At 44.0% G+C, this 13,381-nt stretch overlaps 1 protein-coding gene across 1 annotated transcript in view; it reads right to left on the bottom strand.

Moving 5' to 3' along the window:
* Positions 1-5,049, bottom strand: part of PIAS3 (protein inhibitor of activated STAT 3) — a 47,038-nt gene extending 41,989 nt beyond the window's left edge. Inside the window, exon 1 of the mRNA XM_058159852.1 lies at positions 4,897-5,049. The gene's annotated coding sequence lies outside the window, so the exon portion shown is untranslated. The remainder of the gene's footprint in view (positions 1-4,896) is intronic.
* Positions 5,050-13,381: the final 8,332 nt, after the last annotated feature.

Below are 13,381 nucleotides of genomic sequence, written 5' to 3'. Positions count from 1 at the left end.
CTTAACAAACAAGCGGCAAGGGAAGCCGTAAAATGGGACCAAACTCACTTAAGGAATGTTTCACTTAGCAAAGAAACTCTGGGCTCAGTTATGGTCAATTAGCCGTACTTGGAGAACTGGTTGTTAACCGAGTCGTGGAATCTTTGGGCCGTGTTTACCTAGCCCAGGGGTCTGCAAACTTGGCTCTTTTAAGACTTGTGGACTTCAACTCCCAGAGTTGGAGGGGACCTTGGAGGTCTTCTAGTCCAGGGGTCTGCAAATTAGGCTCTTTTAAGACTTGTGGACTTCAACTCCCAGAGTTGGAGGGGACCTTGGAGGTCTTCTAGTCCAGGGGTCTGCAAACTTGGCTCTTTTAAGACTTGTGGACTTCAACTCCCAGAGTTGGAAGGGACCTTGGAGGTCTTCTAGTCCAGGGGTCTGCAAACTTGGCTCTTTTAAGACTTGTGGACTTCAACTCCCAGAGTTGGAAGGGACCTTGGAGGTCTTCTAGTCCAGGGGTCTGCAAACTTGGCTCTTTTAAGACTTGTGGACTTCAACTCCCAGAGTTGGAGGGGACCTTGGAGGTCTTCTAGTCCAGGGGTCTGCAAATTAGGCTCTTTTAAGACTTGTGGACTTCAACTCCCAGAGTTGGAGGGGACCTTGGAGGTCTTCTAGTCCAGGGGTCTGCAAATTAGGCTCTTTTAAGACTTGTGGACTTCAACTCCCAGGGTTGGAAGGGACCTGGGAAGTCTTCTAGTCCAGAGGTCTGCAAATTAGGCTCTTTTAAGACTTGTGGACTTCAACTCCCAGAGTTGGAGGGGACCTTGGAGGTCTTCTAGTCCAGGGGTCTGCAAATTAGGCTCTTTTAAGACTTGTGGACTTCAACTCCCAGAGTTGGAGGGGACCTTGGAGGTCTTCTAGTCCAGAGGTCTGCAAATTAGGCTCTTTTAAGACTTGTGGACTTCAACTCCCAGAGTTGGAGGGGACCTTGGAGGTCTTCTAGTCCAGGGGTCTGCAAATTAGGCTCTTTTAAGACTTGTGGACTTCAACTCCCAGAGTTGGAGGGGACCTTGGAGGTCTTCTAGTCCAGGGGTCTGCAAACTTGGCTCTTTTAAGACTTGTGGACTTCAACTCCCAGAGTTGGAGGGGACCTTGGAGGTCTTCTAGTCCAGAGGTCTGCAAATTAGGCTCTTTTAAGACTTGTGGACTTCAACTCCCAGAGTTGGAGGGGACCTTGGAGGTCTTCTAGTCCAGGGGTCTGCAAATTAGGCTCTTTTAAGACTTGTGGACTTCAACTCCCAGAGTTGGAGGGGACCTTGGAGGTCTTCTAGTCCAGGGGTCTGCAAATTAGGCTCTTTTAAGACTTGTGGACTTCAACTCCCAGAGTTGGAGGGGACCTTGGAGGTCTTCTAGTCCAGGGGTCTGCAAATTAGGCTCTTTTAAGACTTGTGGACTTCAACTCCCAGAGTTGGAGGGGACCTTGGAGGTCTTCTAGTCCAGGGGTCTGCAAACTTGGCTCTTTTAAGACTTGTGGACTTCAACTCCCAGAGTTGGAGGGGACCTTGGAGGTCTTCTAGTCCAGAGGTCTGCAAATTAGGCTCTTTTAAGACTTGTGGACTTCAACTCCCAGAGTTGGAGGGGACCTTGGAGGTCTTCTAGTCCAGGGGTCTGCAAATTAGGCTCTTTTAAGACTTGTGAACTTCAACTCCCAGGGTTGGAAGGGACCTGGGAGGTCTTCTAGTCCAGGGGTCTGCAAACTTGGCTCTTTTAAGACTTGTGGACTTCAACTCCCAGAGTCCACAAGCTTTGAGACTTCAAAGCTCACCCAGCTTTGCTGGCTGAGGAACTCTGGGAGTTGAAGTCCACAAGTCTTAAAAGAGCCAAGTTTGCAGACCCCTGACCTAGGAGGAAGTGCCGCCTGTCAGCGGGTTTAGTTTCCAGCCATATCCGTTTTCCTGGGTGGCCCCCACTTGCTTTGGCAGTGCCCACACTTCTGCAGAACTTGCCATCCGCAGCAGAACCAGTTCCAAGCCCCTGTGAACGCCATGCTCTTTGGTGTGTCGCATGCAAGGAAGCAAAACCCACGGATTCAGCTGCAAGTCAGCATTTGGTGGGAAATGAAAGGGATTGGCAGAGGAAACGACGCTAAGCCGCGATTCATGGATTGTAATCCAGCAGGTCTGAGCCTGGCTAGGTGGCTCGGTGGCTAAGACGCTGAGCTGGTCGATTGGAAAGATTGGCGGTTCGAATCCCTAGGACAGGTGTCCTGTGTGAGTGGGGGGTTGGACTAGATGACCTCCAAGGTCCCTTCCAATTCTGTTATTACTTTTCCAAAACGGCTAACAAATATAAATATCTATGCATTACAGGTGGTCCTCAACTTATGACTGCGATTGAGCCCAAAACGTATGTTGCTAAGTGAGACATTTGCAGAGATTTTGAGAAACTCACGAAACATGAGGTTTGCCCCGTTTTACAACCTTTCTTGCCACAGTTGTTAAGTGAATCACTGCAATTTTTTACATTAGTCGCACAGTTGTTCGGTGAAAGTTGGGTTAGCCATTATGTTTGCTTGTAGGAAGGCCACAAAAGAGGATCACATGACCCCAGGACCCTGCAACCGTCGTAAATATGAGTCAGTTGTCAAGCCACTGAATTTCGATCATGTGACCCTGGGGATGCTGCAACGGTTGTAAATGTGAAAAGTGGTCGTAAATCGCTTTTTTCAGTGATGTCGTAACTTTGAACAGTCACTAAATGAACTGTTGTAAGTCGAGGACGACTTGCGTACTGCTAAATTTACTATTGGTTGATATTCCTCATGAGAAGTTCGCGAAAGGGAGATCACGTGACCCCGGGGGACACAACGACCGTCGTAAAATAGGAAGCGGTTGCCAAGCATCTGAATTTTGATCATGTGATCATGGGGATGCTGCAATGCAGGGGTGAAATGCTACTGGTTCCGACAGGTTCGCCCGAACCGGTAGTAATAGAAGCTACCGGTTTGGGGGAAACAGTAATGAAAAAATGGTACCAGTTCGGACGAACCGGACTGTGCCGCATGATTTATATTCACTAGAAAGCAGGAAATCTAAATCGTGCGGCACAGCTGATCCCATCCCCCTTGCTGTTCTACTTACCATCTTAAGCCTCCTTTTTCAGCGCCGTGCGGTAGTGCCTGCGGTGCGCCTGCGCACGAAGCCCGCGTTTGGTGCGCACTGCACATGCCCGCACGCAGCAAACCGGTAGCAGACTTCGGAGCATTTCACCACTGCTGCAATGCTTGTAATTGAGAAAAACGGTGGTCCCTAAGTCACATTTTTCAGTGCCCGCTGTAACTTTGAACGGTCGCTAAGTGAACCGTTGTAAGTCGAGGACCACCTGTAACCCTGTAACTGTTTTTGAAGTCAGGCAGGAAATGCTACAGATCTGAACCTAGCCAACTAAAGAGCCAAAACCTGTATTTCTCCTTCCTTACCGGCCGCAATCCCATTCTTAGGACTGAAATAGATGGCAAAATAAAAAAAGTACAGCCTTAAATAAAGGTCCCCAAATCCATAAACAAAAGAGTGATGTTTCCCCAATTGTCATTTCTGGGCTTTAGATGCGCGTTATGTCAGGTCGGGTGGGCGGAGCCTCCCCGCCGTCGCCGCAACCGGTTCGTGCAATCCGGAGCGAACCGGCTGAATCCCACCACTGCGGCTAAGCCATTTGAATGCTTAGGGCTTTCTCAACCTCAGGAATTCGAAGATGTGCGTGGACTTCAACTCCCAGAATTCTCTAAGTCAGCATGCTGGCTGGGGGATTCTGGGAAGTTGAAGTCGACGTAGGTTTGAGGTTCAAAAAACAGCGGTGCAGCAGTTAAAGCGGTGCTTCTCAAACCGTTTGCCTTCAATACCCCCAAATGGCTTATCAGAAAGTCCTTATTTAAATAACAGAGTTGGAAGGGGCCTTGGAGGTCATCTAGTCCAACCCACTGGCCAAGCCAGGAACCCTATACCATGCTGGACAAATGGCTGCCCATTCTCCTTTTTTTTTTAAAAAAAAACCTCCAGTGATAAGAGCACCCACAGCTTCCGGAGGCAAGCCATTGATTCATTGTTTGAAATCTCCTTAATTCTAGGTTGCTTCTAGTGGCAAGCCGTTCCACTGGTTAATTGGCCTCCCTGTTAGGAAATTGCTCCTTAATCCCAGGTTGCTTCTCTCCTTGACTCGTTTCCATCCATTGTTTCTTCTCCTGCCTTCTGGTGCTTTTTAGAATAGCTTAACCCCCTTCTTAGCTCCTGGGTTTGTGTGTTGTTACCTTAAAAAACACACACAAACACACGTTTACCCAGTTCCGTATAATTTACACCCAGGTTTCAGTTGGCACTGGGTTAAAGGCACCAAGGCTACCTGTGAATTGCCTCTTATCGCTGTTGTTGTAGGTGCACCGAAGACAAATTCCTTGTGCATCTAATCACACGTGGCCAGTAACGAATTCAAACATTCTTACATTTTAGCTCCAGCTTTAGGCGCGCACACAAAAACAGGCTGGCTGGAGGATTTTTGGACTTTTAAAGCCACACGACGGGAAGAGGCCAGGCTAACCCTTCTGAAAAGCAGGAGTCGGGATTGACTCGAAGCCCACCCACCTACCTACCCCCTTCCAAAAATAAAAAACCCAATTTGCATTACGGGGAACCTAAAAGGCGAGCTGAACCCCCTCCTTCGGACAAACCCCCAGCCCCGAAAAGTCCCGAAAAGTTGGGAAGACTTTGGTCACCGTTCCCGAGACTGACTTTGGTCACCGTTCCCGAGACTTTGGGGTGGGGTGGGGCTGATGCCAAGCCAGCTCTGCAGCTCTGAACCACTTCCTTACACAAAAATAATATTTTTTTGGGGGGGAGGGGTTGTCCTGAAGCTATTTTCACTTACCCTCTGTTTCCTTTAAACTCCTTTTTTCCTCTTGGCACACCACCTAGCATCTGCCAAGAATCTGACAATTGGAGACCCGGGCAGCGCTGGTTTTAAAGCTTTTCTGCCTCCAGGCCCCTCCAGCCTAGTTGTAGCTCCACACCTGTTTTTTCCCCTACTTCGCCTGCACAAAGGAACCCATCAGCCTCTCCGCCCCCCAAATCAGAAAGCCTTTTTAAAAAAAAACCACTCCTCCAGCTGGTTCCTGTGTTTAGCCAGAAGCAGGAAGTTACAGACCCATCCAATCAGTTAAGAAACACTCTCAACACACACACACACACCACAAAAAGGTTTTATTCACCGGGTGTGCCCCCTGCAGTTCGGTCACCCCACCAGCCAGCCGGCCTTTGAAGCAGCTCTTAAATCAAGTTACAAATCAAGTTTCAAATACAACACAGCTCTCTTGGTTTCATTGATGTGTTCCTTTTGTTCCACGAGAATTGGTGGGTGGGAGAGAAGAGACTCAGAAATCTGGTCTCTGCTGAATAGGGGGGAAAAAAATTCCACCCGAAAGCCGCAGAAGGCAAGACGAGAAACAATGGATGGAAATTAATCCAGGAGAGAAGCAACCTGGAATTAAGGAGAAACTTACTTTCCTAACAGGGAGGACAATTAACCAGTGGAACGGCTTGCCACCAGAAGATGTGGGTGCTTCATCACTGGAGGTTTTAAAGAAAAGACTGGACAAACCACCTGTTTGAAATGCTATAGGGTCACCAGCTTGAGGAGTCGGGTTGGACTAGACCTGCGGGATCCCTTCCAGCTGTATCTGATTGATTGATAGTAGTCCCAAGGGCACGGTGGATAAAAAAACGATGATTTTTAAAAAAAAATTAAATTGGATTTTTTAAAATTTTTATTACATTTATTTTAATAAAATGCTTTTGGAGTAAAAAAAAATCTAACCAAAGATAGTTTTCTATTTGAGATACGTTGATAATTTAGTTTATTCAGCATGAAATGGAGCTTAGTTAGGTAGCACGAGGCTGTATATTCTACAATATTTATATTTTACAATTCTACAATAAAGAGAACCACCTGCTAGAGCAACCTTGGTCCCTTTAAGATTTGTGGATTTCAACTCCCAGAGCAAATCTGGCTGAGGGACTCTGGGAGTTGAAGTCCACAAGTCTTAAAGGGACCAAGATTGGAGACCCATGTGCTAGAGAGGGTCTCCAGTTTGAGGAGTGGGTTGAACTAGAAGACTTCCGGGATCCCTTCCAGCTCTATCTGATTGATTGATTGATTGATTGTAGTCCTAAGGGCAGGGTGGATAAACATGGATGATTTAAAAAAAAAATTAAAAAATGGAATTTTTCTATTCAAATCTGATTTTTTTTAAGTTAAATGGGACTTTTGGGATTTTTATTAAATTTATTTTAATCAAATGCTTTTGGGGTAAACATCTAAGATAGTTTTCTATTTAAGAGACATTAATAATTTAGTTTATTTAGCATGAAATGGAGCTTATTTATGTGACGTGAGGCTGTATGGTCGGCAATCTTGGGACTGTCGGTGAAAATTAAAGTTAAAAATTATGATTTAAATCAAGCCTTTTTACTAGTGATTTAAATCATTTAAATCAAGCCGCAGAAGGCAAGACGAGAAACAACGGATGGAAACTAATCAAGGAGAGAAGCAACCTGGAATTAAGGAGAAACTTTCCTAACAGGGAGGACAATTAACCAGTGGAACTACTTGCCACCAGAAGTTGTGGCTGCTACATCATTCGAGGTTTTTAAGAAGAGACTGGACAGCCACTTGTCTGAAATGGTATAGGTTCTCCTGCTTGAGAAGGGGGCTGGACTAGAAGACCTCCAAGGTCCCTTCCAACTCTACTATTTGGAGGAGGAGGAGGAGGAAAAGGAGGAGGAGGAGGAGGAAAAAGCCAAGGAAAAAGGAGAAAGCAGGAAAGGATCTCCTGCTTGAGCAGGGGGTTGGACTAGAAGACCTCCAAGGTCCCTTTCAGCTCTATTCTGATTGATGCCTTCCTCAGCAAACAGCTATCCAGGCTGATTCCTTTTTTTTACTGACCACACCAAGTCACAAAATTTAAAGTACAGCACAGCATTAATACTTATATGCAGGATACTTGCATAAGAGGAAGAACCCTTATACAATTAGCAATTAATTGGAGGCACCAAAAGGTTTCTATAAACCAAGGGTAGAAATAAATATGAAGCATTCTGGTAATAGAGGACTTTACAGTGTTCCAGAATGGCTACCAATAACTGATGCAGAATTATAAAAATGATTTACAAAATGCTCTTGGTGCAGATTTAATTCCTCCAGAATTCTTAAAGATAAATCCGTCTGCGTTAGCCCCATTGCTATACGGTCCTCCATGATAATCCCTTAAAAATGGGATTGAGTCGTAGTGGGGCAGTGGTTAGAATGCAGCATTGCAGGCTAATTCTGCCCAGTGCCACCAGTTCGATCCTGACCAGCTCAAGGTTGACTCAACCTTCCATCCTTCCAAGGTGGGTAAAATGAGGACCCAGATTGTTGGGGGCAAGAGGCTGACTCTGTAAACTGCTTAGAGAGGGCTGTAAAGCACTGTGAAGCGGTATATAAGTCTAAGGGGTATTGCTATTTTTCCTTCCTCCTTTCCTTCCTCCTTTCCTTCCTTCCTTCCTTCCTTCCTTCCTTCATCCCTTCCTTCCTTCCTTCCTTCCTTCCTTCCTTCCTTCCTTCCTTCCCTCCTTTTGTCCCAAAGGGGCTTTTTCAAGAGGCAATTGGACTTTATTGGTTCTTTTTACTTTTTCTCTTTTTTTACCTTTGAGGTTTTTTTTTTAATTTGAGATTGGCAGGATCGTCTCCAGACAGGCAGCAGAGGGAACTCCTGCCTAAGAAATCTTCTGTTACTACTCTGTAGCTTTGCATGTAAACTGAGAGTTTTTGCACCGCAGACAAATTTCTTTGTGTGTCTAATCATACTTGGCCAAATAAAGCTATTCTATTGTAGAATAGAATAGAATAGAATAGAATAGAATAGAATAGAATAGAATAGAATAGAATAGAATAGAATAGAATAGAAAATAAATAGGAATAGAATAGAAATAAGAATAGAATAGAATAGAATAAATAGAATAGAATAGAAAATAAATAGGAATAGAATAGAAATAAGAATAGAATAGAATAGAAAATAAATAAATAAAATATAAAATAAATAAAATAAATAGGAATAGAATAGAATAGAACAGAATAGAATATAAATTAGAATAGAATAGAATAAGGAATAGAATAGAATAGAATAGAAAATAAATAGGAATAGAATAGAAAAGAATAGAATATAAAATAAAATATAAAATAAAATAAATAGGAATAGAATAGAATAGAATAGAATAGAATAGAATAGAATAGAATAGAATAGAATAGAATAGAATAGACTATATTGCCACTTTGAATGTACACTAATTGACATACATTGAAAATGAAATTTCGTTCTTCAGCTTTTCAGAGCTGAAGAAGCTTCTTGGATGAGAAGCAAAACATCTTCAAAGAAAAACCAGAAAGTCCAGATGCCTCTTGAAAAAGCACCTTTGGGACAACCATGACCTTGAAAAGAAGCACCTTTTACTGGACTTATTTTTGGACTTTGCTGGGATGAGGCGATGCGGAAGATAAATACACAGATAATGGATTTTGCTTAGAACTGATAGTTATGGGTAAAAGAGAGAAATTCCATGGTGTTAGCCCCATATATTTCCCTTTGCAAAACACTTTGCAAAACAAGCCAAGAATTGAGGAATACTTTTCACAAAAGAGAACTGTAAGTACAGGTAGTCTTCAACTTACAACGGTTTGTTTAGTGACCATTCAAAGTGACAACATCACTGGAAAAAAGTGACTTATGACCGTTTTTCACAGTTACGACCGTTGCAGCATCCCCATGGTCACAGGATCAAAATTCAGAGGCTTGGCAACTGGTTCATATGTATGACCCTTTTCGTGACCTTCTGACAAGCCAAGTCAATGGGGGAAGCCGGATTCACTGAACAACCCTGTTACTAATAACTGCAGTGATTCACTTAACAACGGTGGCAAGAAAGGACATGAAATGGGGCAACGTTCACTTAACAACTGTCTCACTCAGCATCATAAATGTACTTCTACTTGCAAGCCGGATTTCTGTCGTTCCCAAGGACTAGAAGCTTACAGATGAACAGAGTCGGAAGGGACCTTGTAGGTCATCTAGTCCAACCCCCGGCCCAAGCAGGAGACCCTGCACCATTTCTGACCGATGGCAGTCCAGACTCTTCTTGAAAACTTCCAGGGATGAAGCTCCCACAACTTCCAAAGGAAACTTCTGTTCCATGGGTTGATTGTTCTCACTGTCAGGAAATTCCTCCTTATTTCCAGGTTGAATCTCTCCTGGATCAGTTTCCATCCGTTGTTCCTTGTCTGGCCTTTGGGTGCCTTGGAAAATAGCTTGACCCCCTTCCTCCTCTCTGTGGCAGCCCCTCAAATATTGGAAGATGCTCTCCTGTCTCCCCTGGTCCTTCTCTGCACTAGACTAGCCAGGCCCAGTTCCTGCAACCGTTCATCGTATGTTTGAGCCTTCTGATCATCCTGGTTGCTCTTCTCTGCACTCTTTCTAGAGTCTCAACATTGTTTTGATAGTGTGGTGACCAAAACTGGATGCAGGATTCTAGGTGTGGTCTTACTAAGGCTTTATAGAGTGGTATTAGTACGTCCTTTGATCTTGATTGTATCCCTCTGGTAATTGCATTGGCTTTTTTGGCTGCTGGCTCCTATTTAGCTGGTGCTCCACTAAGACTCCAAGATCCCTCTCACGGTCACTGCTCTTAAGCCTGGTTTCCCCCCCCCCCGTCTCGCTCGTTCTCTTTTAAAGAGAAAACCAACCCCCTGCCGGGGGGGGGGGGACCCAAAAAGAAAGTTTTTCTCCATCTCGTTCCTCCGTCTACCCACTAAACCCGCAGGTCCCTCTTCCCAGCCCTGTTCTTCCGCTTTCTAAATTAGGCAGGTGGCAGCGAAAGACCTTAAGCTTCAAAGCTGCTGCTTGCTGCCCACGGACGACTGGCAACTCTGCGGTGCACAAAAAAAGGATTCGTAGGATGTCGAAGGGCGACATGTGACGGCTTTTGTTCCCTCTGCGAATTTTTTCCAAGATTCCTCGCTCCCACAGCCTGGCCAGTTTTTCCACGCCCAGCCGGCTGTTTACCCCACCACCACCGTGCCCGAAGGCTGCCCCAGTACCCAGCCGGCTTCTCTGTCTTCCAGGAAGTTTCCCTGCACTTTTTCAAGGGGCGTCCGTCCCCCCAATTCCCCCCCCCCGATGTTCTCAGTCTTCGAAATGAGGAACCCCGTCTTCCAGGATGACGCGGCCAGCCTGCCAGCACCATGGTGGGATCTCCCGGTAAGGAAAGGCACTCTGGGAGGAATCTGGGGGTTCAGAGGGAGGAAATAGAACAATTGGATAAGTTCTCTCAAAATGCAGGCAGTCCTTGCCTTACGACCGCAATGAATAGAATAGAATAGAAATAGAATAGGAATAGGAATAGGAATAGGAATAGGAATAGAATAGAATAGAATAGAATAGAATAGAATAGAATAGAATAGAATAGGAATAGGAATAGGAATAGGAATTGGAACGGAACGGAATAGGAATAGAACAGAACGGAATAGGAATAGGAATAGGAATAGGAATAGGAATAGGAATAGGAATAGGAATAGGAATAGGAACAGAACAGAACAGAACAGAACAGAACAGAATAGAATAGAATAGAATAGAATAGGAATAGGAATAGGAATAGGAATAGGAATACAAACAGAAACAGGAACAAGAGTAGGATAGGATAGGATAGGATAGGATAGGATAGGATAGGATAGGATAGGATAGCATAGCATAGCATAGCATAGCATAGGATAGGATAGCATAGGAATAGGAATTGGAATTGGAATAGGGATAGGGATAGGGATAGGAATAGGAATAGAACAGAATAGGAATAGGAATAGGAATAGGAATAGGAATAGAATAGAATAGAATAGAATAGAATAGAATAGGAATAGGAATAGGAATAGGAATAGGAATAGGAATAGGAATAGGAACAGGAACAGGAACAAGAGTAGGATAGGATAGGATAGGATAGCATAGCATAGCATAGCATAGCATAGCATAGCATAGCATAGAATAGGATCAGGAATAGAGTAGAGTAGAGTAGAGTAGGATAGGATAGGATAGGATAGGATAGGATAGGATAGGATAGGATAGGATAGGATAGGATAGGATAGAATAGAATAGAATAGAATAGAATAGAATAGAATTTTTTTATTGGCCAAGTGTGATTGGACACACAAGGAATTTATCTTTGGTGCATAAGCTCTCAGTGTACATAAAAGAAAAGATACCTTCGTCAAGAGGCAACACTTACAACACTTAATGATAGTCATAGGGTACAAATAAGCAATCAAATCACATTAGGAAACAGTCAATATAAATCAATATAAGTCAATATAAGGATACCGGCAACAAGGTTACAGTCATACAGTCATAAGTGGGAGGAGACCGGTGATGGGAATGATGAGAAGATTAATAGTAGTGCAGATTTAGTAATAGTTTGACAGTGTTAAGGGAATTATTTGTTTAACAGAGTGATGGCGTTCGGGGGGAAAAACTGTCCTTGTGTCTAGTTGTTCTGGTGTGCAGTGCTCTATACCGTCATTTTGAGGGTAGGAATTGAAACAGTTTGTGTCCAGGATGTGAGGGGTCTGTAAATATTTTCACGGCCCTCTTTTTGACTCATGCAGTACACAGGTCCTCAGTGGAAGGCAGGTTGGTAGCAATTATTTTTTCTGCAGTTCTAATGATCCTCTGAAGTCTGTGTCTGTCTTGTTGGGTTGCAGAACCAAACCAGACAGTTACGGAGGTGCAGACGACAGATTCAATAATTGAGCCCCAGATTGATGTTGCTAAGGGTGAAATTCGTTAAACGAGTTTTGCCCCGTCTTACGACTTTTCTTGCCACATCTGTTTCTGTTAAGCGAATCGCTGCAATTCTTAAATCAGTAACATCAAACGGTGGTTAAGTGGATCTGTTTCCCCGTGGATGTTGCGTGCGGAAAGGTTGCGAAAAGGGGGGGGGAAAATCGCATGTACGTGTAATCCTCGACCTACAACGGTTTCTTTAGTGACTATTCAAAGTTACAACAGCCCTGAAAAAAGTGATTTAGGATCGTTTTTCACAGTTAATGGCCTTTGCAGCATACCCCAGAATCATGTGATCAAAACTGAGATGCGTGGCAACTCACAGTTATGACCGTTGCACTTTTCCTGGGGTCACATGATCCCCTTTTGCGACCGTCTAACAGGCAATGGGAAAAAACAGGTTACTAACTTATCAACTTCAGTGATTCGCTTAACGACCGTGGCAAGAAATGTCATAAGATGGGGGCCAAACTCACTTAACATATATCTCTCTCTTAACAACCAAAATTTTGGGCTCAATTGTGGTCATAAGTTGAGGATTACATATAATAACAACAACAACAACAACAACAACAACAACAACAACAACAACAATAATAATAATAATAATAATAATAATAATAATAATTTAATTTGTATACCGCCCTTCTCCCGAAGGACTCAGGGCGGTGCACAGCCAGAATAAAATACACAAACTACACATACAATACTAAGAACAACCCTTAAAAAACTTATTCAGATGGCCACAATAAAATAAAATATCTCCCTATAAAATTTACAGAAATTTAAAACCCATAAAATCGATTTAAAATTTTTAAAAATTCTAAAAAGTTCAAGCCAGTCCAGCAAGACGAAATAAATAAGTTTTAAGTTCGCGGCGAAAGGTCCTGAGGTCAGGTAATTGTCGAAGTCCAGGGGGAAGCTCGTTCCACAGGGTCGGAGCCCCCACAGAGAAGGCCCTCCCCCTGGGGGTTGCCAATCGACATTGCTTGACTGACGGCACCCTAAGGAGTCCCTCTCTGTGAGAACGCACCGGTCGTTGGGAGATAGACGATGGCAGTAGACGGTCCCATAAGTATCCCGGTCCTAAACCATGGAGCGCTTTAAAGGTAGTAACCAACACCTATATATTGTGTTAAGGATAGCATACTTTTACCCTGGCTTTTGTGGCTTTGTATTTTGTGTGAACCCACGTTTTGGATAATGCAGTTTTTTTTGTGGGGGTTGTGAACTCAGAGCATGTCTTGTAGGAATGCAGCTGGCGAGAGTTTGAGAGCTGGCAGCTTGCAGCTTGCAGAGCAATCTTTAGATTAACAGATAGATTAACAGAATTGGAAGGGACCTTGTAGGTCATCTAGTTCAACCCCCCCCCCCCCGCCCAAATAGGAGACCCTGCACCGTTTCTGACAGATGGCAGTCCAGTCCCTTATTCAAAGCTTCCAGGGATGAAGCTCCCACAATTTCAGAATAACAAAATAATAATAGATTAACAGAATT

Source organism: Ahaetulla prasina, chromosome 17 (assembly GCF_028640845.1).
Source record: "Ahaetulla prasina isolate Xishuangbanna chromosome 17, ASM2864084v1, whole genome shotgun sequence".
NCBI lineage: Eukaryota > Metazoa > Chordata > Lepidosauria > Squamata > Colubridae > Ahaetulla > Ahaetulla prasina.
Note: the sequence above shows the minus strand (reverse complement) of the source record. Positions and strands in the feature narration are given on the sequence as shown.